At 40.7% G+C, this 25,864-nt stretch overlaps 1 protein-coding gene across 1 annotated transcript in view; it reads right to left on the reverse strand.

The window, feature by feature from the left end:
- Nucleotides 1-3,415, reverse strand: part of foxn2a (forkhead box N2a) — a 69,984-nt gene extending 66,569 nt beyond the window's left edge. The window contains exon 1 of the mRNA XM_060831366.1: nt 3,156-3,415. The gene's annotated coding sequence lies outside the window, so the exon portion shown is untranslated. The remainder of the gene's footprint in view (nt 1-3,155) is intronic.
- Between the last annotated feature and the right edge of the window lie 22,449 nt (nt 3,416-25,864).

Consider the following 25,864-nt stretch of genomic DNA (forward strand, 5'->3'; position numbering starts at 1 on the left):
TTAGAGTATGTTAGCAGAAGTTACAACAGTGGGAGAAATTCATGGTCAGCCATGTGACTGAACAATTATTAGAACTTTTACCGTTACTATTCCGAACTACAATATGCATATAAAATGTGCATGCTATCACAGAAACTCAAAACTCTTTAAGAGACAGTTGGGTTGGATGGCTAAGAGTCAGATAGTAGAGTGGAATGAAGACTTTCCTTGTTGCCTAACCTGTGGATCAGAACTATTTTCAGGCAGAAAGAACTGAAGAGTAATATTAACCATCATTGCATATACAAACATATGTGTTTTTTTCTTCCTTTTTGTTCTTTAGGTAGTAGCTCAATAGCCTTACAGAAACTTATAGTCATTGAGTATTTTGTCTGAGATGTGCAGTAATCCAGGCAATGAGTATTGGTGGGCTACTACACTGTGGTACATCACGACCATGAGTAATCTATCTTATCTATCATTCATACTCGCCTGTGGAAGCTTGTGGATAGTGATTAGAAACATGAACCCTGGCTAATGTTCTCCTTCACAAGTAGAATATTAAAAATCACACAACATCAGGTTATAGTCCAACAGATTTATTTGGAAGCATTGTGGAGTCCACAGTCACCTGAAGGAGCAGTGCTCTGAAAGCGAATGCTTCCAAATAAACCTGTTGGACTATTACCTGATGTTGTGTGATTTTTAACTTTGTACACCCCATTCCAACACCAGCATCTCCAATTCACAAGTAGAGGCCATCCATAGTATTGCTAACAAAATTGTCATCTTTTTAACATGAAATCAAATCCTCCCCCACTGCTTTGCATTGTTTTTGTGGTATGATTGTCACCCCTGAGCTATTACTGAATAACGTCATATTACAATGTCACCAGCAGAACAGCCTGAGAGAAGCTTGCCCTTTGAATGAAAAGAATGGAGCACTCAGGATGGAAATGGCCATGGATAGTTAAACAGAGTAAAGCTGTGGTGGGTTAGAGTACATTCTATTCAGATTATTGATGGGTAGAAAGCACTAGAATATCCAAGCTGAAATATGTGGTTGCTTCCTCAAAAGCCATATGAGAAGTTGAGGACATTTAAAATATATGAATGCATTGTTTTCTTCCATGCTTACATATTCTACACAAGATTATATTTAGAGGAAATTAATTTAATCCATGACTCCTCCCTCAGTTATAAAAAGTCATTGATCTCAGCTGGATTTGGGAGTCAGCAGATGATCAGTTTTGACACCGTGCCACACCTCAGGGATTCCATTAGGAATTAATATCTTTTGTAATCAGGCTACTCAGATATTATTGCAAACCTCTGGAGCAGATGGGACTTTGAACCCAAACCTCATTAGGTCAGAAGTAGGGACACTATTACTGTGCCACAAGACCCCCTATACCCAACAGAAGGAAAATTTGTTGGCAATTCTGGAACCTGTGTATATTTGAAATTTGAGCAGCATTTAGCCTACTGAACAGGGAATGGGGAACTCACTTTCAGAGTCGTTGAAGCAAAAGTATAGATCCATTTGAGAGAGAAGATGTTTCTATGTTTGGTTTAGATGTGGAAAGATGAGAGGAAGCTGAAGTGGTTCGAGTGGTTGGGCTGAATGGCCTGTGCTGCATATTCAATACAACTGTATTAATGCACATGTATATTCCCAAGCAGTAGCTTACATGCAATAAAGTAATCCAAACATAGCAAATCGACAACTGTTCTCAGCCAGGCTGTAGGGGCAAAATATTGACCTTTGTGCCCCAAGGGGAAGGTCCAATTGAATTGTTTGTATATGCTCGTTTAAAAATGACAAGATGGAGCTTGTCAGTGATGCTTCTTCAATGACTCTAAGCATTATCCAAGCTAACACATTAAAGGAAGGTTATTTGGATGACAACTGTGAATTGGCCATGAAGTCAAGCATGAAGTGTGGCCTATGGGAGTGGAAAATATTTAGGGTTGAAAAACCTCATAAAACCTGCAATACACGAATTTTAGCATCCAGACTGTCTGAGTACTGCTTCACCAATAATCTTACTGAATTTCTTGAAGAATGTTAATCGCATTATCCAAGATGCACAGCAGTTAAATGGTATTCTAGCAAGGATTCGATCAATTGACAATTTAAGTCCTAAAGGAAAGAAAACCTTTCGGCCAATCCCTGCAAAAAACAGATCGCCTTGCGTTTGTTTAGTCAAGCCGCATGAGATTGTACATCATTTATTTTGGGTGGGGAGAACAGATATACGGACATGGCGAAGAGAGTTTGATTTACCATAAAGTGTTTTTTTGGGAAGGGGGGGGGGGGGGGGGGAGGTGTTGGAGAGGAAATCAGGCTGAGGGCTATCTCACTAAGGCCGGGCGGTGGCGCTTCCTGTCTCCTCATTCCGACCACGTGGACCTGTCAGTTTTCAGCGCTCTCTCGACAAGCTGCAACATCTCATTCAGGAAACTGACACGATCGACAACCCGTCTACCGAACTTCCCATTCTCCGCCAGGCCTAGAATCCGGGCCCCCATTAAACAAATGCTTTTTAAAAGAAAATAATCGGCGAATGTTTATTTTCGTCTGTAACCAAAAGCGTTGGACTAACTAGCCAGTTCAAACAGACAAATCTCAAATGCACCGACCAAGAAAAAAAATCACAAAAATAAAAACGACTCATAATGAGGAAGTTAAAGGCGACACGACAAAACGGAAAATGCTACATGCATCCGAATCCAATCAAATATTACACGATTACGACTTCTCACGTTAAAAAAAGTATAAAGTTCGCAAAAAAATCATTTTAAATTTAAAAAAAAACAACGCATTTTCAGGTTGGCCTTAAAAATAGCTTTACACTTTACCATACTAAAATCATGAAAACGCAGCTCGTGGAGAGAAGGGGGAAGTGGTCAAAATCCGCCCGTGTACATTTTAAAAATAATTTCTAAATAGGACAAGATTTTTGGTGTGTTAGAAAGTGCAAGCTCAGCCTGGCGCAGTTCGAACGTTCGGACACCGATTCCCAGGGAACGTTCTCTTTGAACAAGGAGAAAAGGATACAATTCGAAGCACGAGGGGGAACCTCAGTGGCTCTCATAGTTAGAAACCAAACTGCTCCTCGATTCCTTTATTAAAGGCACCCACTTCTCATTTAAAATAATATGTTGATACTCACGATTTTCCGACACGTAGCGCTGCAGTCTATGAAACTGCTTCCACCTATTCTGAATATTTGTTTATATGTATATCCTTTTCCCTTTGCTTTCCGAATCTTGGGCTAGCAGCTGCTTCTCAGCCGAACCAAGAAGCGAGAAACTCCAAAGAACGCCACGAAATCCCCTGATGTTGCTATGGTAACGTGCCGCCGCCTGGAACCCCTCCCCTGCCAGCAGCAGATGGCCCCAGCCTCGCCGCTTTGTGTATGCGTGTGTCTGTCTGTCTGTATCCCACAGTACCTTCGCAGAGAGAAAAAGGGGACGGAGTCACTCGGCCGACGCAAAAAATAAATTCGTAAGCATTAATTTTCGTGTATTTTTCCATCTTTTTTTTAAGGGGGGGTGGAAGTTGGGTGAATGCATAATTGCAGTCGGCAAAAAGCGCCAAAGGCCTCGGGGGTTCCTCTACGTCATTTTGGCGGTAAAGCCTTTTAGGTTTTAATGGAAATAATGATGTTGATGACGAGTGGTTGATTTGGAGAATTCAATGCGTTTAAGGTCTTTTAAAAATACATTCTTTTGCATTTTGCTAATACTTTCAGTTCACGTGATAGAAGTATGCATCATACGTAAATGCCTTTGCTCTGGGTTTTAAGGTGGTATGTTGATTATTTCGCTGAAGTATCTTTAAACAAATACTTTATTTTGGTATTTTCAGGCGTATCAGTAATTGAAAACACATGAAATCAGCGATCCCTCCAATTGACATCGTTTGCGTAAAAACTTCATTATATACGTTTGAGAAATTGAGATGGTCCATGCAGCTGAGTTACTTGCTCTGGTGAATAGGCACAACTAGCCTCACTGAATAGATTCAACAAATTATCAAATGTTTGTTGGTATCATCACTAACTGAGTCACTTGATTGCAGTGACTGTTTTGAGTAGCATATGCATTCTTCAAAGAGGTCACATGTCTGCAGCGAAATTCAGACCAAGATTATCACTAATTGGGACAAGTCTGTTCTGGAGTTAGTGACCTGGATCATACCTGTACTCCTTCCAGCTCATGCTCGTCGGGTGTTTGATTGCTGATGTGCAGTACAGGAGTATGGAATCATGCATCACCAGTTTGGACAATGAAGAGGTCTTTGACAAAATATCCAGAGACCCAGATAATGGATGTGCTCTGGGAAGGAATCTGTAGTTGATTTGAATTGTTCTACATAGAGATCAGTATGCAGTTTCAGTCCTAGAAAGGAATCAGAAGATTTCCTTTCAAATTTAGAATCAAGCAGGGCTGCCCCCTCTTGTCTGCTTTGTTTGTGTGGTGTTTTGTTGTTGCTGAGTGTAAGAGGGTTGATAAAATCAAGACCAGAGCATTGAAGGTCAAAGGCCCCTGTACATAGATGGTATCAACATCTTGACTCTATTGTAAGTTCACAGAGTAAACCTTGGCAAAAGTGCGGCTGTGTTCTTTGGGAACTAGCCTGAATGATCTTCTGCCCCATTCACTGTTATATCAGATTGTTTGAAGGTGCTGGGACATGCTCAGGTCAGTTAGACCATATGCATGTGTACCACCTATCCCTTCTGAAATTGTTTCTGTAGAAAAGTCATCTTTGATCAAAGTCCATCAGGCTGTGGTCAGTGTGTAACATCTGAGGCCCTGTAGGAGGAAGATAGAATAGATCCTAATGTTGAGCAAACTGTTGACATAATTTTGCTGAACGCTTAAGTGTCAGAGCTATTAAGCTAACTCCAAGGTGTAGCTTTGCTAGTGGTGAGAATCCCTCCACATGCTGAGTGAGGTGGTGAAGGGTCAGCCAAGTACCTTTTGCTTTTCAAAAACACATTCCTTAAAAATAGATCTGGAAAAAGATTAAATGTTTTTTGTCAAGATTCATCTTGAGCAGCTCCATAATGCAGAATTCTGTGTTCTACAGGCTGTTTCCAGAAATGCATAAAGTTCAACATCAGCAGCTGGAAGGCCATTATCACAGTAAAAGATACATTTTTGTCTGCCTAAAACCTTCAGGTTGGCCCATGCAAAGAGCAATCAACAATTGAGTATTACAGCCCGGCAGTTTCCGAGTTCCTGTGCTATGTGTTGAGAGAAGTACCAGAACTTGGCCCACCTGCTGCAGAAACGCAATGGGGAAACACCAGGAGCTGGAAACTATGTAAAAACTCTTTGGGTTGTATAGTTCTTGTGAAATGAATATAAACTGTATCCATATGTGTAGAAATGCATCTCAGTATGTCACACACTGTATTGAAAGAAACTGATCTATTTTGCACTTTAAGTAAAGACAATGTTGAACTGTTACAATGTATTTTCATAAGTGTGATGAATAAAGTATTTTTTTGGGGGAAATTTTTTTATATATATTCCAAATACAAGCATTGTTGGAGACGAAATTTAACTTCAGAAGTTAACTTCAGATGTACCTGTTATAGGAACAGTAGTCGGCCATTTAGCTTGTCAAGCCTGTTCTACCATTCGTCGAAATCGTTGCTAATTTGCAAATTAACTGTATACATCTACCTTTGCCCTATACCTCCTAATACCTTTGAATAACAAAATCTACCAATCTCAGAATTAACAATTAGTCCAGCATCAGTTGCTGTTTGCAGATCAACGTCATCCTCGCATTCTACTGATTTTCCTAATCATGTCATACACCAAAGCAGAAGGCCATTCAGTTATCTGTGCCTCAGTGAGTTGTACACTTGCCTCTAAATCATTAAGTTGTGTGTTCAAATTCTGCACTAGAAATTATAGCTCAATAATCTAAGACAATGCTCTAATTTCTTACTGAAGGTGTGCTGTGTTACCCTAGCTGCAGTCTTTCAGATGCGACATTCAGTTGAGGTGTCTGTTCTTTAAGATGGACATATGTGTGGTATGGAGTACAAAAAAGGGAGTTATCCCTGGTGTCATGGTCATTTTTTTTTATTCGTTCATGGTATAAGGGCATTGCCGGCTGGCCCAGCAGGCATTTAAGAGTCAACCATATTGCTGTGGGTCTGGAATTATGTGTTGGCCAGACCAGGCAGTTTCCTTCCCGAAAGAAGTTTAGTGAAGTAGATGTGTTTTTCCAACAATCAGCAATGGATTCACAATTACCTTTCAACTCTTAATTCCAGATTTTTATTGAATTCCAATTCCTCCGTCTGCCGTGGCAAGAATCAAACCTCAGTCCTCAGAACATGACCTGGGTCTCTGGAATAACAGTCTAATGATAATATACTAGGCCATCACCCTTAATCCACTTTATTCAGCAACCAGCCTTACAAGGACAGGCATTCTGTTTGTTATCATATTGCTGTTCACAAGCTGTCTGCCCCATTTCATGTAACACAACAGTGACCTGAGTTCAAGACTAGTTCATTGGCTGTAAAGCACTTTAGAACTTAGCGATGATGTAAAGGCACGGTACAAATAAATGTAATCCTTTTTAATCCCTCCAAGATATCTGTACTCACCGAATTGTGGTCTCTTGAATATGCCCAATTTTAATTGCTCTGACATTGATGAGCAAAGGTCCAACTGCTCAGCTCAAAGTACTAGAACTCCATCCTGAGATGTTTTCAGCCATCACTTTTCTCCCTAAGGGCTTCCCTTAAAACCTACTTCAAACAGACTTTAAATATTGTCTAATGTGGTTTATTGTCAAATTTTGCTTTATAACACTTGAGAATCATCTGGAGGTGCTGTATTATGTCAAAGGTGCTGTATAAATACACGTCATCAGTGGAATGTCAGATGGGATGAGCAATTTGTGGCCGATCTGCTACCATTTGTTGCAAGCCCCACCAGACTTGAATTTCATCTCCTGTGTGTTCGTGATTGTTGGTCATCCAGCGTTAAAATATATTACTTACTGAAAGCTAGTTATTCAATCTGATTACTATGGATACCACTTTAATGTGTTTCTGGTGCAGACTGAGGTCATAAAGCGTAAGTGGTGACTACAGATGGGCTTTTCTGTCTGCAGTGCTGACTCTAAGTTAAGTGCTGAGCAACTGAACTGAATCAATGGTTTCAGCTTCATATTTAAGGTACCTATCTCATCCACCTTGCTAAAGTATTATGGAAACATCTCCATTTTCTTCTACAGTCTCTAGGGAAAAAAGCTACTTCGACAATAATATATAACAGTAGGTATGGTTTACTTTGATCTGTTGGTCATTTTCCAGTTAAAGCTGCCGAACAGAGTTTTTTTGATACCTGTGATGAAAATTTCTGTCAAGTTCAGAGTAGAGTTTGCAAAGCTGACTTGTTGCTAATGTTTAGTGGTAACCGAAGCAAATCTTTCCCATGACTGACATTTTGGTTTGAACACTTCATTGAGGATCGAGTGCACAGTGCAAGCTGATATTTGGTAGTTGCTTTTCAAATTGGAAAGTCCATTGGTCCAAGTGTATGGAGACCTTTAGCACTATTCAAAGTTTCTAAGCCAAATTCCTTCCTCAATTAAAATCTTAATAATGATTGATTGGTAATTTACCTCAAAGCCACAGACTGCCATATTTAGCTAAGTGACAGTAATTAGACATCAAAAATAAACAATTGGACATGAAATAATTTCAGATGAAGGAGAATTGCAAAAATTAATTTTAATTCTTTTTGTATACTTTCTGCCGTTCCTTGATGTTAATGTGTGCCATGTAATCTGGAAGCCCATTGCTACTGTATCCAGTGTCCATTTTTAAAATGTGAGTTCCAGGACTGTTTTATATTTAAAATAATTAAAATTGTGATGTTGTGGAAAAAGAGTAGCAAAGTGAGATTAATTGGATTGCTTTTTCAGTGAGTCCACACAAGGATAGTGGAACAAATGTCCTATTTCTGTCCTGTAAGATTCTAAAATCTGACAACAGGGAAGACTGGTATCTTTGCAGGTGAACTTGAAACTGCTGAAGTTCACAAACTACCAACGTAGATAGCACTGAGAGATGATTTCCCTTTCAGTGGTTCAGCAATTTTGTTTTTCAAAAAGGCATTCTAAAAGGAGGGATACTGCAAATAATTTCTGCTCCCAGCCTGATGTTTTATGAAACCCAGAAATGCTCTGAATACTTTAATAGAATTATATATTTGTTCATTCATTTAAAATTTGAATAAAAGTTACAAAAAAATCAACAAGTAAAACCATTCACCCTTTGGAGGTCAATTATCTCACGTTATGATTATGGCCAAGTGCTGCTAACTGAGAGGGCTTCTGTATGTTACATAGAGTGGAGGAGGCCTGTAGTTTTAAATGCCAATAAATCTGCTCCAGCCCCAACTCACTGACAACCCGATACAATGAGCTTTTCAAATAGAAACAGAAGAGGCTAATTTTACAGTGTGCATTCAGTTTCAAGTGAGATAATGGTCATAGTACATGTCATTTTGTTTATTTGGGACTAAGTGTGTTAATAAATTACTCTATTAGTTAACCCTGTTTCTTTATTGTGTCATTAATTTCAGCTCACTGTTTTGTTGGGATGTTTAGATGCTCAGTCTGTTCTATATTTAAGTGAAAACTAATGAAGCTTTCCAATTTGCTTCCATGGTAATCAATGAGCAGAAGAAAAGCACTTTAGTGCAGTATGTTAGATGAATTTGCAAACTGCTCCAGAGACATCGGTGTCTCGATTTTTGTTCTTAATCCTGAAGTAAAGCATGCAGAAACTGCATGTAATGTTACTGGAACATTATTTGAAAATCAAATGAATGAAGGGTTCTTTTTGAGTTGAAAGATGCAATCTTGTCCCAAGGTATGAACCAGAATTTTGTGGCCATTTTTTTTGTGTGAGCCCAAACAACTGTTGTTTCCAACAGGTTCCAATGAAAAGCCCTCACCAATAATTCCCTTTCAAGATGGAGGAGTGCTGGAGCCAACTGTAGGGCTCTGGTTGGTGTGCTGTCTGAGAACAGCGAAGTCAGCGTACACCAGCAATTGAACTTGAGACCTTCTGCTTAATAGAGCTATTATCCTCCACCTCCTGGTGAAGATAATGTAATTTAAAGATACAATTTCCAGAAGCAGAATTAATCTTAATCACATTTCCTTTCTCATTTTACATTCTTCCCTTTCAAGTATTTAATCTTATAGCCTGTTGCAATAGATAGGGGTGCTGATTATTTTTCACAGGCATTACAGATGAGGAAGGCTATTTGACCCATTTTAATTCATCCATTTAAGATGACCCTGCTGTCGCATTGTAGAAACTAGTATTTTCTTAAATGATTTCAGAGTTTTTCTCTCTGTGTGAAGTTCTTCATGACACCAGTTCTAATTTTGCTTCTTACTAGTTTAATAGAATAATTTGCTCGTTGAAGTTGACCTGATCTCAAATCATACATAGTTTGAAGCTTTTTACTGTCTCAGATATCCCTATAAGGACTTCTCTCAAAGAGCTTGTGTTCTGTATTGTCTTCATATCTCAGACATTTTACAGCTATTCACTGAACAGTCTTCAGAAATTAAAAGTTCATCCAGGACCAGATCACAAATATGTATCAGTTCTCAGCTCTAAGTTTTGACCAGAATACAGTTTAGGTAAAACTCCATAAGCCTTATATTCCAGAGTTTTAGTTAGCAGTATCTGTTTCCTGTTTGTTGTATTGATTACCACTCTATCTTTATTGTGCACTTTGAATTTCATGAGTTTAAAAGACTCCCAGATTTCTCTCAACTTCATCCATGGCCCCAGTTGCAATGGTTCTTGGTAGATTATTAACACCATCCAACCATGATGGAGGATTCAATCGTGATCCCGATGCTACTCTCATTTAATGTCCAGAGAGGTATGGAAGGTTATCAAATGATGGCTGGACACATAGCTTATTGATTCCTTACTTAGTTTAAGCTGCCCAGTTTATAGTCCTGCATTGTCCCCTAACTGAAATTTGTGAATTCAGCACCAATCAAGTTTGGATTGTTGTCTGTCGTAGTAAATCATTGGCCAATTAAGGTATTCGAGGAAATGTTAATAACTTACTATCCAGAGTCACCTCAAACACCAGGTTAAGTATGGAATGAATCTGATATAGAAGAAATCTCCACTTCCTCTAATTTTATTCTCTGACTTTTTTTTTAAAAGTTATGTTTCTTTTTCTTATTTCCTTCCACTTGCCACTCTTAAAACCACATGTACACTACCCAAGATAACTTGCCTTTGAACTTGCAATCAGAGCTGGGAGAGGAAAAATGTCTTGCTATAAACCCATACATACTCCACACTGCATAAACTCAGCTCTCACCAGCTACCAGTTCACCAAAATACACTGCACAGGTAGAATAATAAAGCTACAGATATAACCTTTAAGCAAGTGAGAACATATACTTGGACATTGATTTTTTTTATGTTTCCCAACCCATCCCACAAAAGAAACAAGGCAAATTGAATACCACAGCAACAGCATGACAAATGATCGTTCAACATAAATGGATTCTGAGCCATGACTGTTTCTCATTCAGTTCATTGCTCAAGCATATTGACGAGAGAAAATTAATCAGCCCAACTATCTTGTGTTGTGCACAGGAACCTTTTTTGATGTAATTCAGAATAATGCAAGTACATTTACCCTCTATTTGTACTGAATTATGGGCTGACCTGAAACTAATGCCCCTTGCCCTGAGGGAAATGTGCCTCGCAGTTAAGTCAATACTCATCTACCTGTTTGGTAACAAGTACATCTGTCAGGGAAATCTACAGCCAATTATCAAAGTGATGCACAACCTGTAATTTTCATTTTCAGCATCTTTTATTCAAGATAATATGACAAGTTCACTGTGATATCAATAACAGTGGTCTTGCAAACCACTGTAATTATCTAAGCACTACAAAAGCTAATAAAATCAGCTCTGTGGCAGCTTCAAATCTGCAGCTGAGCCAGACTGATGCACAAATCACAGTAGGTGTCTAACTGCATTGTTATTTCCATGGAAGCTGGTATTAGATTTTAGTCTGATTGTGTTTGGAATACATTTGGAGATTGATGTTGGAGTGGACGTTTTGACCTAGTGTGAGATTATAAAACAGGTTCTTGAGCTGGAAAGCAGCAGCATGCACGATCCTTCCATTATTGCTGAAATCATGACCTTCGCATTTTCAGGCCCCAATGTCTTGTTGGCAGCAATTAGATTTTGTAGCTTTTATGGGACATAAATTTTCACTTTAACAGCAGAATAATGATTGTGTTTTGCATGGTATAATTTTCCTGTCTTGTAAAATAGAGACTTGCTGTCTTACTGCCACAACAGTCACCTAAAGACTTTGAGATAAATGCATCACGCATGCAAAATGTCCATCAAATGAAAATCTCGATTGTATCAAATTACCAAGGAAATTATTAAAAACAGCTTGCAAACTGATCAATCTGTCATGGAAAAATCTTCCACTCTCAGCAGCCAGAGCAATATTGTGCTTGAAGCAGAATTGTAGTAGTGTGAATTAATATCGTTGCACGTGTAGTGAGAGAGGAAAGAGTATAAATATTATCATCAAAATTAGGCTAGGATTCTATGTTTCTTTGTTCCCACTTGATCAGCAGGAAGAAGTTAAAATGCTGAAAGAGATCATTTACCAAGGACAAAAATGTTACTGCTTAGACATTGTGATATTGTTGGCAACAGGCTTTACCATGCTTTACCACATATCATTTGTATAGTGTTCATGTGGCAACGTAATGGATATATAGATGGTATTAAGTAGGTCTACTCAGCCACAATGGAAGGAGGTGATTGTGACACAAAGAAGAAAAATAAATAGCAAATAAAGGCAAAATTCAGGCACTTTGCTGAGTGATTTTATTCAGCTGACCCACACAGACTAGTCAATTCAATAGTTTAATACCCATCTGTGCTGTATTAGTTGAGTTTGGTCAATATCAGAGGCTCTCCTCATCTGATATGCAATTGTACATCCTAGAAGGAGTTGTGAGAGTAGGAACTGTGGCTGATCTTCACCTCAATAGCTTATTGAGTGCTGAGATCAATTTTGGCTCTTTCCACTGTTATTACCAGTTATAACTGAGATCAGTAAATTCAGCATATACCTAGGAAAAACTGAGGATCTTTTATTCTGTACAACTTGGTACATGAAAAGTAGTACACTTACTTACAAATCATTAGAGTTTGCAGCTGTTCGAAGGAATGGAAATGCAGTTCAGTTGAAAACCAAGCTGTAAGTCAATGCTTTACTTTTTATCAGACTGTATATTGGTGACATGAGTGAGTGCTGTTACTTGTGTGCAGAGCATTATTTTCTGTGACCATCATAAGTCCTTTTTTGAATAGTAGCATAGCAATTGTACACATAAAGTATGGAATACTGAGACCGAAAAGTAAGATAAGAATGTATAATATCATGCTGAATGTGGACTGGATGGATAGACTAAGTTTTAAACAAAGATTCTGTAATTTGGAAACAAGCAGAGGTGAATTGTGCAGCTAAAGAAAAGGTCATTGGTGCAGGATACAGGCTTTTGGATTACTGTGCCAAGGAACGGTGCAACATATGTTTGCAGTGCAATATTGTAAATAGTGAATTGCAAACCTTAACTGTGTCATGAAGCTTGGGAAAACAGAAGAAAGACTCCTTATTTGGCCACTGTCAGAGTCCTCCATCCACCATTGGAGCATCTTTGACAGGCACCACCGAAATATGGCCATTGGGATTCTCAGGCACAAGAATTATACAGTATGCAGCTTAGGCCCAGGGAGTCGTAGAGATGTATAGCACGGCAACAGACCCTTCGGTCCAACTCATCCATGCCGATCAGAAATTTCAACCCAATCTAGCCTCCCTGCCAGCACATGGCAAATATCCCTCCAAACCCTTCCTATTCATATACTCATCCAGATGCCTTTTAAATGTTGCAATTGTACTAGCCTCCACCACTTCCTCTGGCAGCTCATTCCATACATGTACCACCCTCTGCATGAAAAAGTTGCCCCTTAGGTCTCTTTTGTATCTTGCCTCTCACCCTAAACCTATACCCTCTAGTTCTGGACTCCCCCACCCAGGGAAAAGAAATTGTCTATTTATCCTATCCATGCTCCTCATGATTTTATAAACCTCAATAAGATCACCCCTCAGCCTCCAACACTCCAGGGAAAGCAGCCACAGCCTATTCAGCCTCTCCCTATAGCTCAAATCCTCCAACCCTGGCAACATCCTTGTAAATCTTTTCTGAACCATTTCAAGTTTCACAACATTCCTCCAATAGGAAGGAGACCAGAATTGCACGCAATATTCAAAATAACACTGCTACAGCTGTGAATTCAAACTGCTCAACTCCTATGGAATATTTTTAGGACAAAACAAAAATCTAGAATTGTGGACCCCTCCTGTAATCTGAGTATTTAAATGCAAGTTTACCACAGTGTCCACAGCTGAGAAAAGCAATAACTAAAAGTCAGATCTATTTGCATAACACTGATTAATATATCAAAATATACATCATTTATTTAAAATGATTTTTTATAAACGTCCAGCCAAATAGGTGGCCCTCTTTTACAAATTACATGCTGCAAGGAAATCATTTAGTCCTCAGTTACTAACCTTTAGGTTACAGAGATGGCCATGAAGTTCACTGAATAGTTTCACATGAAGACTTGTAGATTTTAGTAACTGTTCGGACTGGCCAACATATTTCTGAGCTTTAAATTTTCTGGCTTGCAAATTATATGTGAAACTAAACAACATGACCATAACCTTATAACAATTCCTGTTTCAATCTTTAAAAAAATCATTAGAGCATAGGAACAGCATTGAATATAGGAATCAGCAGAATTTAACCATTCTCCGTACTCATATGAATAAAAATGTAATTAGGAACAACTTTTAATTCAATTAAACAGAGATGTTAGGGAGGAGTTTTCTGCATTTTTGCACAATTCTAGCAAGGTTGGAATCTGCAAGGAGGCGTTGCATAGTTCATTAACATTCCATCAATTAAAACAGTCTCGAAAAACAAGCCTCAGCACAATCAATAATCCTCCTTCAACTCCAAACACTGGCAATCTGCAAGAATCTCCCTTCTCCCTGATGCAATGACCTGAGCTGGACCCAACTTCACCCAGCCGGCCGACAAAGAAGGTATACCAGGTGCCATGAATCTGCCCTGAAGAATTTTAAAAAGGTCCAACTTCAGGATGGCCTCAGGTCTCTCTGATAGTGCAATGCCAAGTCAAAAAAGGCCCAAACTAATTTCTACCTCTTTGTGAACAAATTTGAGGTCAGTTTTACTAACATTTCACAACTACTACACAAAAATGTCAATACAAACGGTGGTTAACTATTGTGGAATGTTCTAAGACTATGATGGGCCCTTCATAAATTCAAGGTAGGTTTCTCAGATTTCTCCAGTTTCCTCATTTCCCCTCCCCCCCACCTTGTCTCAGTCGATTCCCTCACTCCCCCCACCTTGTCTCAGTCAGTTCCCTCAACTCAGCACCGCCCTCCTAGCCTGCAATCTTTATCCTGACCTCTCCGCCTTCACCCCACTCCGGCCTATCACCCTCACCTTGACCTCCTTCCACCTATCACATCTCCATCGCCCCTCCCCCAAGTCCCTCCTCCCTACCTTTTATTTTAGCCTGCTTGGCACACTCTCCTCATTCCTGATGAAGGGCTTATGCCCGAAACGTCGAATTTCCTGTTCCTTGGATGCTGCCTAACCTGCTGAGCATTAACCAGCAACACATTTTCAGCTTCATAAATTCAAGCCCAAATTAGATGGGAAAAAGACACAGTTAACATTTCAAGTCCAGTAACCCTTCTTCAGAACTGGTCACTGGACCCTAAACGTTAAACATAGAAACATAGAAGATAAGAACAGAAGGAGGCCACTTGGCTCTTCAAGCTTGCTCCACCATTCATCATAATCATGGCTGATTGCCCAACTCAGTTACCTAATCCTGTTTTCTCCCTATGATCTTTGACCCCATTCACCTCAAGTGCTATATCAAGCCACCTCTTGAATACATTCAATAAGACACAGAACATTACAGCGCAGTACAGGCCCTTCAGCTCTTGATGTTGCGCCGACCTGTGGAACCAATCTGAAGCCTATCTAACCCTAAACAATTCCATTATCATCCATATGTTTATCTAATGACTATTTACATGCCCTTAAAATTGGCAAGTCTACTACTGTTGCAGGCAAGGTATTCCAAGCCCTTACTACTCTGAGTACAAGAACCTACCTCTGACGTCTGTCATATCTATCACGGAGGTGCCATGTCTTACCACGCCGATTTGAGGAAATTCCTATGCAGAGTCAATCCATGTAAGGCTGCTGGACCAGATAGCATTCCTGACAGAGTGGTCAGAGGATGCTCTGACATACTGGCATATGTTCTCATGGACTTCTCCCTGAACTGTGCCATAGTTCTAACATGCTTCAAAGCAGCTATCATTGTCACTGTGCCAAAACGCCTTCAACGTCCTGTCTCAATGACTACCGCCCTGTTGCGCTAACATCCATCATCATGAAGTGTTTCGAGAGGCTCGTGATAAAGCATATTAAGACACTGCTGCCCCACTCAGTGGACACCCTGCAGTTTGCATAATGTCCAAACCACTGAATAGAATATGCCATTTCCACTACCCTCCATCTGGCCCTCACCCACCTGACACCTATGTCAGATTACTGTTCAGAGGCTTCAGTACCGCATTTAACACTATCATTCCTCAGCACCTGATTGGAAGCTGAGTCTGCTGGGCCTAAATACCTCCCTGTGTAACTGGATCCTAGACTTTCTGACTGGGAGACCTTAGACAGTCCGGATTGGGAACAGCATCTCCAACACCATCACACTGAGCACAGGCGTTCCATAGGGCTGTGTGCTCAGTCCACACGTGTTCACTCTGCTGACACATGACTGTGCAGAGATGCACAGCTTAAATCATATCGTTAAGTTCACTGATGACACGGCTATAGTGGGTCTCATTAGCAGGAATGACGAGTCAGCATACAGAGAGGAGGTGCAGCGGCTAATGGACTGATGCAGAGCCAATAACCTGTCTCTGAATGTGGACAAAATGAAAGACATGGTTGTTAACTTCAGGAGGGCATGAAGTGACCACTCTCTGTTGGTCATCGACATTCCGCCATGGAGATCATGAAGAGCACCAAATTTCTTGGCATCCACCTGGCAGAGAATCGCACCAGGACCCTCAACACCACTCCACAGCCAAGAAAGGGTAAAAACAATGACTGCAGATGCTGGAAACCAGATTCTGGATCAGTGGTGCTGGAAGAGCACAGCAGTTCAGGCAGCATCCAAGGAGCAGTAATATCGACGTTTCGGGCAAAAGTCCTTCATCAGGAATGGAAGGGCTTTTGCCCGAAACGTCGATTTTGCTGTTCCTCGGATGCTGCCTGAACTGCTGTGCTCTTCCAGCACCACTAATCCAAAACCACAGCCAAGAAAGCCCAGCAGTGTTTCTACTTTCTGCGTAGACTGAGGAAAGCCTGAGGACTCCTCATCTTCACCACATTTTACAGAGGGTTCATTGAGAGTACCCTGAGCTGCTGCTGCATCCAAAAGGCTCAGAGCATTGTGGAAGATCCCACACATCCCTCAAACTCTTCTCCCTCCTGCCATCTGGCAGAAGTTACCGGAGCATTCGGTCTCTCACAGCCAGACTGCAACAGTTTCTTCCCCGATCCATCGGGTTCCTTAACACAATATGATTGCACTCTATAGCATCTGAAACTCTTTACATGACTTCAAATTGCTGCTAGAACAACATTTTATTAATTATCATTCTTGTATTACACTCTCATTTGCACACCACTGTGCCTATTGCTTTGTCATGCCAGGAATTATTGAGCTGCCTTGCATGTATTTCACTTCTTATGCCCTGTGTAGTGTGAGTTGTCCATGTAGCACCTTGGTCCTGGAGAAATGCTGTTTCATTTTTACTGTATCAGTTGTATATGGTAGAAATGACAAATAAAGCTACTCTTGACTCTTGACAAGGTGATTGTGTTTGCATCATTCATGTCTTGATACTCAAATATTTCTTTCCAGGAGAGACATGAAAGTTCATGGAGAAGCTTCAGTGAGGCCTGTTTTTCACTTTTGATGATATCACAACAAACAACAGTTTGAATCAGAAGTGATAACATGGCTGCAGATACAGTGAGCGATTAGTTCAATGCTTTATATATATATAGATAACAAGGAAAGAAAACGCTAAAATGTTTTCTGATGACCTGACGGCTGTGTTTGTGTTGAGTTATTGAAAGATCATTCAAATGCTTTCCTTCTTCATACCAAAGCAGCAGGACGTTTAAATGTGAATGGGTTAGAGAGTTTAATAGACCGTCTGCCAGGGTAGGAAACAAAGGAATAAAGAGCCAGAGGCCAAATATCTAGTCAAATGATTTAGTAGACCTCAGCTGGAGTGCAAACAAGAGAAAACAGCAGGAGTGAAACAGGAAACAATTCAGTGAATGACATTTCACATTCTAGTTGAAGTAAATGATCCTCTTTCACCAGTTACAACCAAAAAAGTGTCTTCATGCAAATTTAGGGGCATCTTCTCTAAAGTGAGAGACTTCACAGTTTATTAAAAAAAACCTCAATTGATGTACTTGTTTTCATTTTTTAACTCCAGGCCATTACAATTTTCTTAATCTGAGTTTTCAGAAGCTGCTTCTGTAAATTCACACCACTTTGCATTCATTGATTTTTGGAAAATTGTAGTTTATTTTTATTTTAATGCATTCATGAACTCATTTGTATCACAATTGTGTTCCAGTGATAAAAGTAGTGCATTAAACAATTGCTTCACTCTCTTTCCCTTCTTCAAATCTGCATTTATTGATTCTCTTAATGAAACATTCCTTGTTTCCCCCATTCTTTGCCAACTATCACCCACCTCTTCCTTGCTTTTCCTTTCCAAAGTCTTTGAAGATCTTCCTACCTTCTAAATATTCCCATCTTTCCTGGACCTGCAAGTTGATTTTTTTTAAATTTAGTTTGTGTCCCTACTGCAATATTGAACAGATCTTATCAAGATTTGGAAGTGCCGGTGTTTGACTGGGGTATACAAAGTCAGAAATCACACAGCACCAGGTTATAAAATAGTCCAACAGGTTTATTTGGAAGCCCTAGCTTTCGGACAACCACTTGATGAAGGAGCGGTGCTCCGAAAGCTAGTGCTTCAAATAAACCTGTTGGACTATAACCTGGTGTTGTGTGATTTTTAACTAATATCTTATCAAAGTTGTAAAGAGGGTGGCCAACCATGAAACCACTAAACCTGGGCAACTTTGTGATGCACATCAAGTGACCTAAACACAGGTGAAATGATCTCCACCATATATTGGGGGGCGGGGAGGGGCGGGGAGAGTGGAAGACAGATCAAACACATTATGACACCTGCACGAACACAGTGGTCTCCAATACTACAGAATCTCCAACAAGGAGGCAGGGAGTAAACAAACCTGATTTTTGTGTCTCTGTTGTGTGGAAGTTACTCAGGCAGGGAAAGGAGCAAACATAGTCCCCTCGTGCTCTCTTCTCAAGGTAAGTGGACTAATGACTAAAGTACAGCACAGAATCTTACCAGAAATCTGCAAAGTGTCTGTTTTATTGAGTTTCTTGGAGGGTTTTCTCTCTTTGGGGCCTTATGAGCTTTTTACTCCATTAGCCCAAACCTGTCTCATTACATGCCTCATACACCTACCGTCCCTTCCCCCCCCCCCACTCATATGATTCACTCACTCCCTGTAAGCAGAAGTAACACCATCCCTGGGAATACCCAGGATTCCTGGCACTAGTGCCATTTTTAAAAGGCCATTGTGCATCGGTCAAGGGCTGGCAGTCCAGAACTGTCCTATGCAGTTCATGTTATAGAGCCGTAAAGTCATGAAGTTGTACAGCATGGAAACAGACCTTTCGGTCCAATTCGTCCATGCAGACAGATATCCTAACCTAATATAGTCCCAATTGTCAGCATATCCCTCTGAACCCTTCCTATTCTTATACCCATCCAGATGCCTTTTAAATGCTGTAATTGTATGTGTCTCCACCACTTCCTATGGCAGCTCAATCCATACATGCACCATCCTTTGCATGAGAAAGCTGCCCCTCAGGTCCCTTTTAAATCTTTCCCCACTCACCCTAAACCTAATGCCCTCTGGTTTTGGGCTCTCCCACCCCAGGGAAAAGACCTTGTCTATTTATCCTACCCATGCCCCTCATGATTTTATAAACCTCTATAAAATCCAGGGAAAACAGCCCCAACCTGTTCTGCCTCTCCCTGTAGCTCAAATCCTCCAACCCTGACAACATCCTTGTAAATCTTCTCTGAACTCTTTCAAGTTTCACAACATTAAAAATCACACAACACCAGGTTATAGCCCAACAGGTTTAATTGGAAGCACTAGCTTTCGGAGTGCTGTCCCTTCATCAGGTGGTTGTGGAGTACACAATTGTAAGACACAGAATTTATAGCAAAAGTTTACAGTGTTATGTAACTGAAATTATACATTGAAAAATACCTTCATTGTGTGTTAAGTCTCTCATCTGTTAGAGTGACCATGTTAGTTTCATTTCTTTCATATGTTAATCATAAAACTTTTTTTAAAAGTTACATTCTCGGGTTAACTTTAACAACATCCTTCCGATATGACGGAAACCAGAATTGCATGCCATATTACCCTTGTCCTGCACAGTCGCAACATGACCTCCCAACTCCTGTACTCAATGCTTTCACCAATAAAGAAAAGCATACCAAACCCAGATATGGCATATAAGGAGAAATTTGTGCCCATCAATTTGCAAACATTCACCAGAAGATTCTGGTAGATGGGATGGTGCAGAGGAAGGCTGACCTCTTCTTCCAGGGTCTGTCTGCCTGGACTTCCAAAAGAGAACTGGAGAATTCTACAAACAAAGGGTTGGAGGACTGAAGGGAAAACAAAGGAAGTGTGACTAAATGAGTTGTTTTCTCAGAGAACTGTCATGGACATGATGGGTTAAATGGCCTCATGTGTAGGAAAGAAATTATGCTTCTAATTGTTCCTAGTCATTATGAGAATTATTTTAACTTAATTTCATTTTTCACTTGACAAAATCAGGTTCAGATATGCAGGTCCTACATCTGAGTTGGAAACAAATAAAATGTCTGCAAGGCATCTGATCAGTCCTAACAGTCAATATTGCAATCCCTGATTCCTTCAAATATGGAACTAATTTTCCTGTGAAAGCATTTGCATTATTTTCCTTTAATGTCTCTACTTGACATACTCACTCTACAAAAAACAGATAAATCTCAACTCATTTCTCAGCTGTAAATCTTCACTGCTTTCTCTAGGTTCAGGGGTTTATAGCAATCTCAATCATGTTATCAAGCTTTGCTTTATTCTATCCAGTGGCTTAGGAAACCTAAATACTTGAACATTATCTTCATTGAGTGTTGTCTTCTCTTAGATTTTTCAGCTTCCCCCTCATGTCTCAGATGCTTTAACTGGATTACTGTTTGCCGATCCTCTCTTCCACACCACCTTCTTCATGGAATTGTGCACAGACATCAAATGTGACTGTACCAATGTCATGTACATTCATGTAGGGCTGGCTTTGATGCAACCCACCAAAATGGAAACCTTAGCAGCCAGGCCCACCTAATAGCAGCAGAGGTCCAATATCAAATCCTCGGCTGATTAAGTCAAAGAGAGGAAAGGACTGATACAGAATTCCTAGCCACTGGTAGTGGGATGTTAGTAAGGCGAATATATGGGCCAACTAACACCCATTGCCCCGAACCCACCATAATTCAATGGTAATTAATGGATCAAAAAGGAGCCACACACTTCCCCATGCCACCTGAAGACTGCCCAGCAAACTATGTTCATCTCCTGGAGAAGGGGAGTAGAAGTTCCTTCCTTACCTGATTAAGGGATCCAGAAATAGGGAAAGTTCAGGGTAGGGGTTGCATTAAATCACCCCTTTGTTCTTTCCTTCAATCCACATTCCCCATTGCAATTTCCATGATGCCTTTGATTACTTTTGGCCTTGGGACACTTACCAATCCTGAGCCTCTACTGGATGCATTCTTCAAAGCTCCCCTTTCAATAGCGAGTTGATGGCCACTGAGTTGCTGGGATAGCTCAATCATGGCTCCTCAGGTACCTAATGCATAGTTAGAACTGACAGGATTTCCCTGCTGCTTCCCTAACCAGTGGGTAAAATCTTCATTGGATGGACGAGATCTTGACTTATCAACTCCCTGGTAGCGAGGTCTCCCTAAACAGGGCATAGATATTCTAGGTGCTACGACATGCAACTCCAGATTACATTTCATTACATCACATTTCACATTTATATATTACATTTTACAATTTATTCTGCACATTACATTTTCTTGTGTATTCCATGACATCCCTGCTGCCCCAGAGAAGCCTCCTATTTGGACATAGCATTGACTTGTGAACAGAGGGACAGAGCGAGATGAGGGTGAGAGGGCACATAAGGGAAGAGTGGAATGAAGGTGGAGATAGCGAAGAGGATAAATTTATTAGGTAGCTGTTAGGCCACTGGAGTAACACTCCTTCTCCTGGCTCACAAGCTGTAAGGGAATCCACATGGATTCAGCTTTCTCCTTTAAGCTGCTGAATTTCCCTGAGGCGTGGGAAACCCAAATGCCTGCAGGTAAAATTAAACTAACTGAATGTAATTAAAAATCACACAACACCAGGTTATAGTCCAATTGGTGTTGTGTGATATTTAACTTTGTCCACCCTGGTACAACACCAGCATCTCCAAGCCATAACTAAACGTAATACTTAACTTCCCAGTCTGGTTCCTACAAATCGGTTGTGCATCTCCTATCCTGCTTCCATTAAGATGTTATCAGATGTGAAGCGGGATTTATTCTTGCTTCAGAGTATTTGTATTTTAATCTCTGATAGCATTCCATTTTTGAAGTTAAGTTTCAGCTCAGTGCTTTTAACGGTTGGTGAATGGGGAACAAGGGAATAGCGAATGAGGAATATCACTTAAAAGAGTTAGGGCAAAGGAGTCTTTCTGAATTGAAGACAATGTGGGATGCTTAATTTTCTGTGGTTAGTGAAATGGAGGCTCAAAGGTTATTCAAGAGAATTGGATAAATATTTGAAAAAGAGGAATTGTTAAAATTGGATTGACTAAAAGTGAGGCTCCCATTTGTCACTTTCAAACCAAGCCTGAGTCCAATGAGATGCAAAGCAAGATCAGACCAAGTAATTATGCCATTGACTGGAGAAGTTGCCACAGCCTAGAAGCAGTGCAGATTGACTCTGGTAAAATTGTTGTAGAATATTGGAGTGCTAATACTATTGCTACCAATTACATATGGATGATCAGGTTATGAGTAGGACCTGTGTTAGCAGCATTACCTTTGGCTATCAGTACAATTTCAATGAGCTGCCATTAGTTGCAGGTGAAATTGAACTTTTTCCCATCTGTAATTCTCCCCTGTAAGTAAATTCCCACACATTTTTTTAACCTTCACTGCCCTTCCATCAGTTTCTCTTATTTACCTCATGGCTCGTTTATCGTGGCAGGCTGGGAGGGCTGCTAGGCTCACTTGGAAAACTGTGGCCCCAGCTTACCACCAGGTTCCTACCTCCAACCACCCAAGCAGATCTACACCAGTGTGGGAAACTATACACTTACTGGAAAACAGCAGTCAGCCTCCTTTCATTGGTGCTAACTAGGTTCTTAATGATCTTAATCAGTTACCTGCATTATGAGAGTTGGTAGCTTTGCCTGACCTAGGGCTGATGTGGGTACCAAAGACTGCTGTGAGAGAACTGTGTTCCAGTTTGTGGGTTACTGGCATTAGCATTGGGGAAAAAAGGGACTGCAGCTTTGGGTTAGTCTATTATGCAGGGGCCAGTGTTTCAGAAAGCCATATACCTACCGAAGTGGAGAGGGCTTTAAGTGAAACAAAGAGGGCGAATCAATGAATAATCATTGCACCCAGCTCACGTATATTGGAACTAGGTGTCAGTTAAGGCTAGTCTGGCTTGTTGTGCTTGACACTGTACCTTCTGTTTAATGCCCTAATCTTCCTCCTCCAAAGACTAATGCCCTTTGTTTCCTGTTCCAGTTTTACAGAGCACAGCATGTTTAGATTATGTGGCAGACTGTCTGGAGTGTACAGCAACGCCCCCTCTAGACCAATCGAAACATTGGAACTTCATCTTCTGGAGACCTACCATCTGCTCCACTATGGCTCTGGTTGAACAATGGGCGACATTGCATTCACACACTCAGCTTTAGCCAGAAGATCATATAACTGAACCTTCAGCCATGGTCACAGAGGGTAATACATGCCCCACTAATTATCTTTATAAAGCATCCAGCCCTTGAAGTAAAGCAGGAACATGAGAGTTCTCAAGAGCATAGCCATTAGGCAGCTCAACAGTTACTGAGAGTAGACCTTTAAGATGTGATACAGAAGATAAGAGATTGTTTTTACATTGATGGGGTGGAACCCTTTTCTATTGACAAAGTCTGTTGAGTTATGATATCGCACTCACAAGGTGATGTGTGTACTGTATAGGCGATCATTCCCTGCACCTGGAGAAGACAGCTATACTGACATGTAGTATTGACCTCATTTCATTGCATTGGTAACAGCTTTCAAGGGCCATGGGATCCCATACAGGTTCCCAGTGGATCCTTGGAAGCAGTCAGCTATCACCTTGACAGCCACCAGGGTAGGATGGTCATCCACCCTTTCAAATTGCAGACTCTACCCCAGCAGTTGGTAATCTTCTGTGACAATATCCTCCGACATACCAGTCTACAGCAACACTGCACCTCACTCATCAGGGGTAAATGGTATGGAGGACAATAGGTTCTGAGTTTCCAGTACCTCTCGTTTCCACGTATTCCTACGTATTTCTCATTTTCATCTCTCAACATTACCCCTGAGCCCCAGTCCTAGCTGTTTCAACTCTTCTGTTTCCCTGTCTTCTCCCATCCTGTACCTCAGCATGTTGCCTCCCATCTCCAGAGGAGAAAGTGAAGTCTGCAGATGCTGGAGATCAGAGCTGAAAATTTTCAGCTCCCATCTCCAGAACTGACTTCCCCAACTTTTCAACAATAGCATTCACCCCTGATAATGACGCTTCCTGTTAATTTTAATTGAGCAAACCCGCAGACTGACAGAGGCCCACCACGCTGTTTGATTTGGATAGGCAGCCCTGACTGATACAAAACCAGACCCCTGGCTTTTTCCACTCCAGTTCCCTGCCTGACTTCCTGGAACTCCCCTGACTGGATGCACTGGTGCAGCAGGACTGACAGGCCCACTCCTGCAGAACTCCTGACCCTGAGGGCCTCACTTGGATGACTGACCATGTCCAAGCTCTTGGACTGCGATCGAACATTGCTCTTGACTGACTGTGGTGGGATCCACTGACAAACAACAGTCCTCCTGGTCTTTACTGACGATTATTCCCCTTTCATGTCGGGGATCATTGCTGTCCAGTTTCTCTCTGGAGCACAGTGCAATAGGAAACTGCATATCAATGAGACAAGATGAAGTAGTAATAATGTGAAATGATGCAAGTAGGCCTCTTACCACCTATTAGCAAAATTGTCCTCTCCACTCAAAAGCTGGTTGTAGAATCTGACTTGTTTCTTGACATTAGATCTAAATTTTAGCGACTCAGTACATTTTCTCAACTGACTTGGCAGGTCTACGTTGTTGAGGAGCTGGAAAGATTTTGCCCGTTAACCTATTCCTCTTTTTCAGATGCTGCCTAGATGATGAGGTTATTCATTGTTTCTACTTTGTAACTTGAAGCTGTACAAGTTGCCTTTACCAAACAGTCTTGGTCTGGAATTAGTTCCCTGTAGTAATTGGAATCAGGGCCAGGTAGATCTCATTGACTATAAGATCCTTGATTTGGTTTGTTAACCTGGGCCAATCAGGGAGCTCTGGCTGACAGATAGATATAAACAGGAGATTGAGCAGGTCTCCTCAATCTAGAGACTGGCTTGGAGCTGGCTGGTCAGAGCCTATATACTATGCACATGTAAATAAAGGGTGACTTGGTGACAGGATACTGGTCTCTGTGCAGTTATTTAATTCCCCCATCCAGTTAAATCCATATAAACATCTGTAGAGCCCCTTCTGAGCAGCCTGTTTTCAAAGTTGAAAAGCTGTAGCTAATTTTCTCATTTCATGTGTCACTGAAGTTTAGAATGCAGATGAAAAATTAAGAGTTTTTTTTTCTGATTTGTCTTACTAACATCTGAAGGGAAGAATGGACCGAAGCAATCCAAGCAGTAGCAGATAGACTTCAAAGGCAAGAGGAAGATCGAATGAACTGCAGTTCCAATCCCAATCTCGATATTACAGGAGGGGATGAAATGAATACCTCTCTCAGTCATCCCAAACGCAGAGTGGCAAGAGCAATTATTGTTATTGTATTAAATAAATTGCATCATCTGGTGTAACATTTAAGTCTTGCAATGATTTTACCAAAACAACTTGTAATTATTTAGCTCTAATCAAATACATAAATGGATTTGAGGAGTTCATCCTTCATTTCATTCTTATAGTGAACTTTGCAAAAGGAGGTGAGAATGGCGAGACTATCATGAGGACCATGATATCAGTTAATACAAAAAAACGGAATGACTTTGCAGTTTGAAAACATTTTAAGTTCAGTGCGTTAGTTTTTAATGGATTGCAAGTTTACATTTGGTCAA

This window comes from Hemiscyllium ocellatum, chromosome 10, assembly GCF_020745735.1.
Source record: "Hemiscyllium ocellatum isolate sHemOce1 chromosome 10, sHemOce1.pat.X.cur, whole genome shotgun sequence".
Lineage (NCBI taxonomy): Eukaryota > Metazoa > Chordata > Chondrichthyes > Orectolobiformes > Hemiscylliidae > Hemiscyllium > Hemiscyllium ocellatum.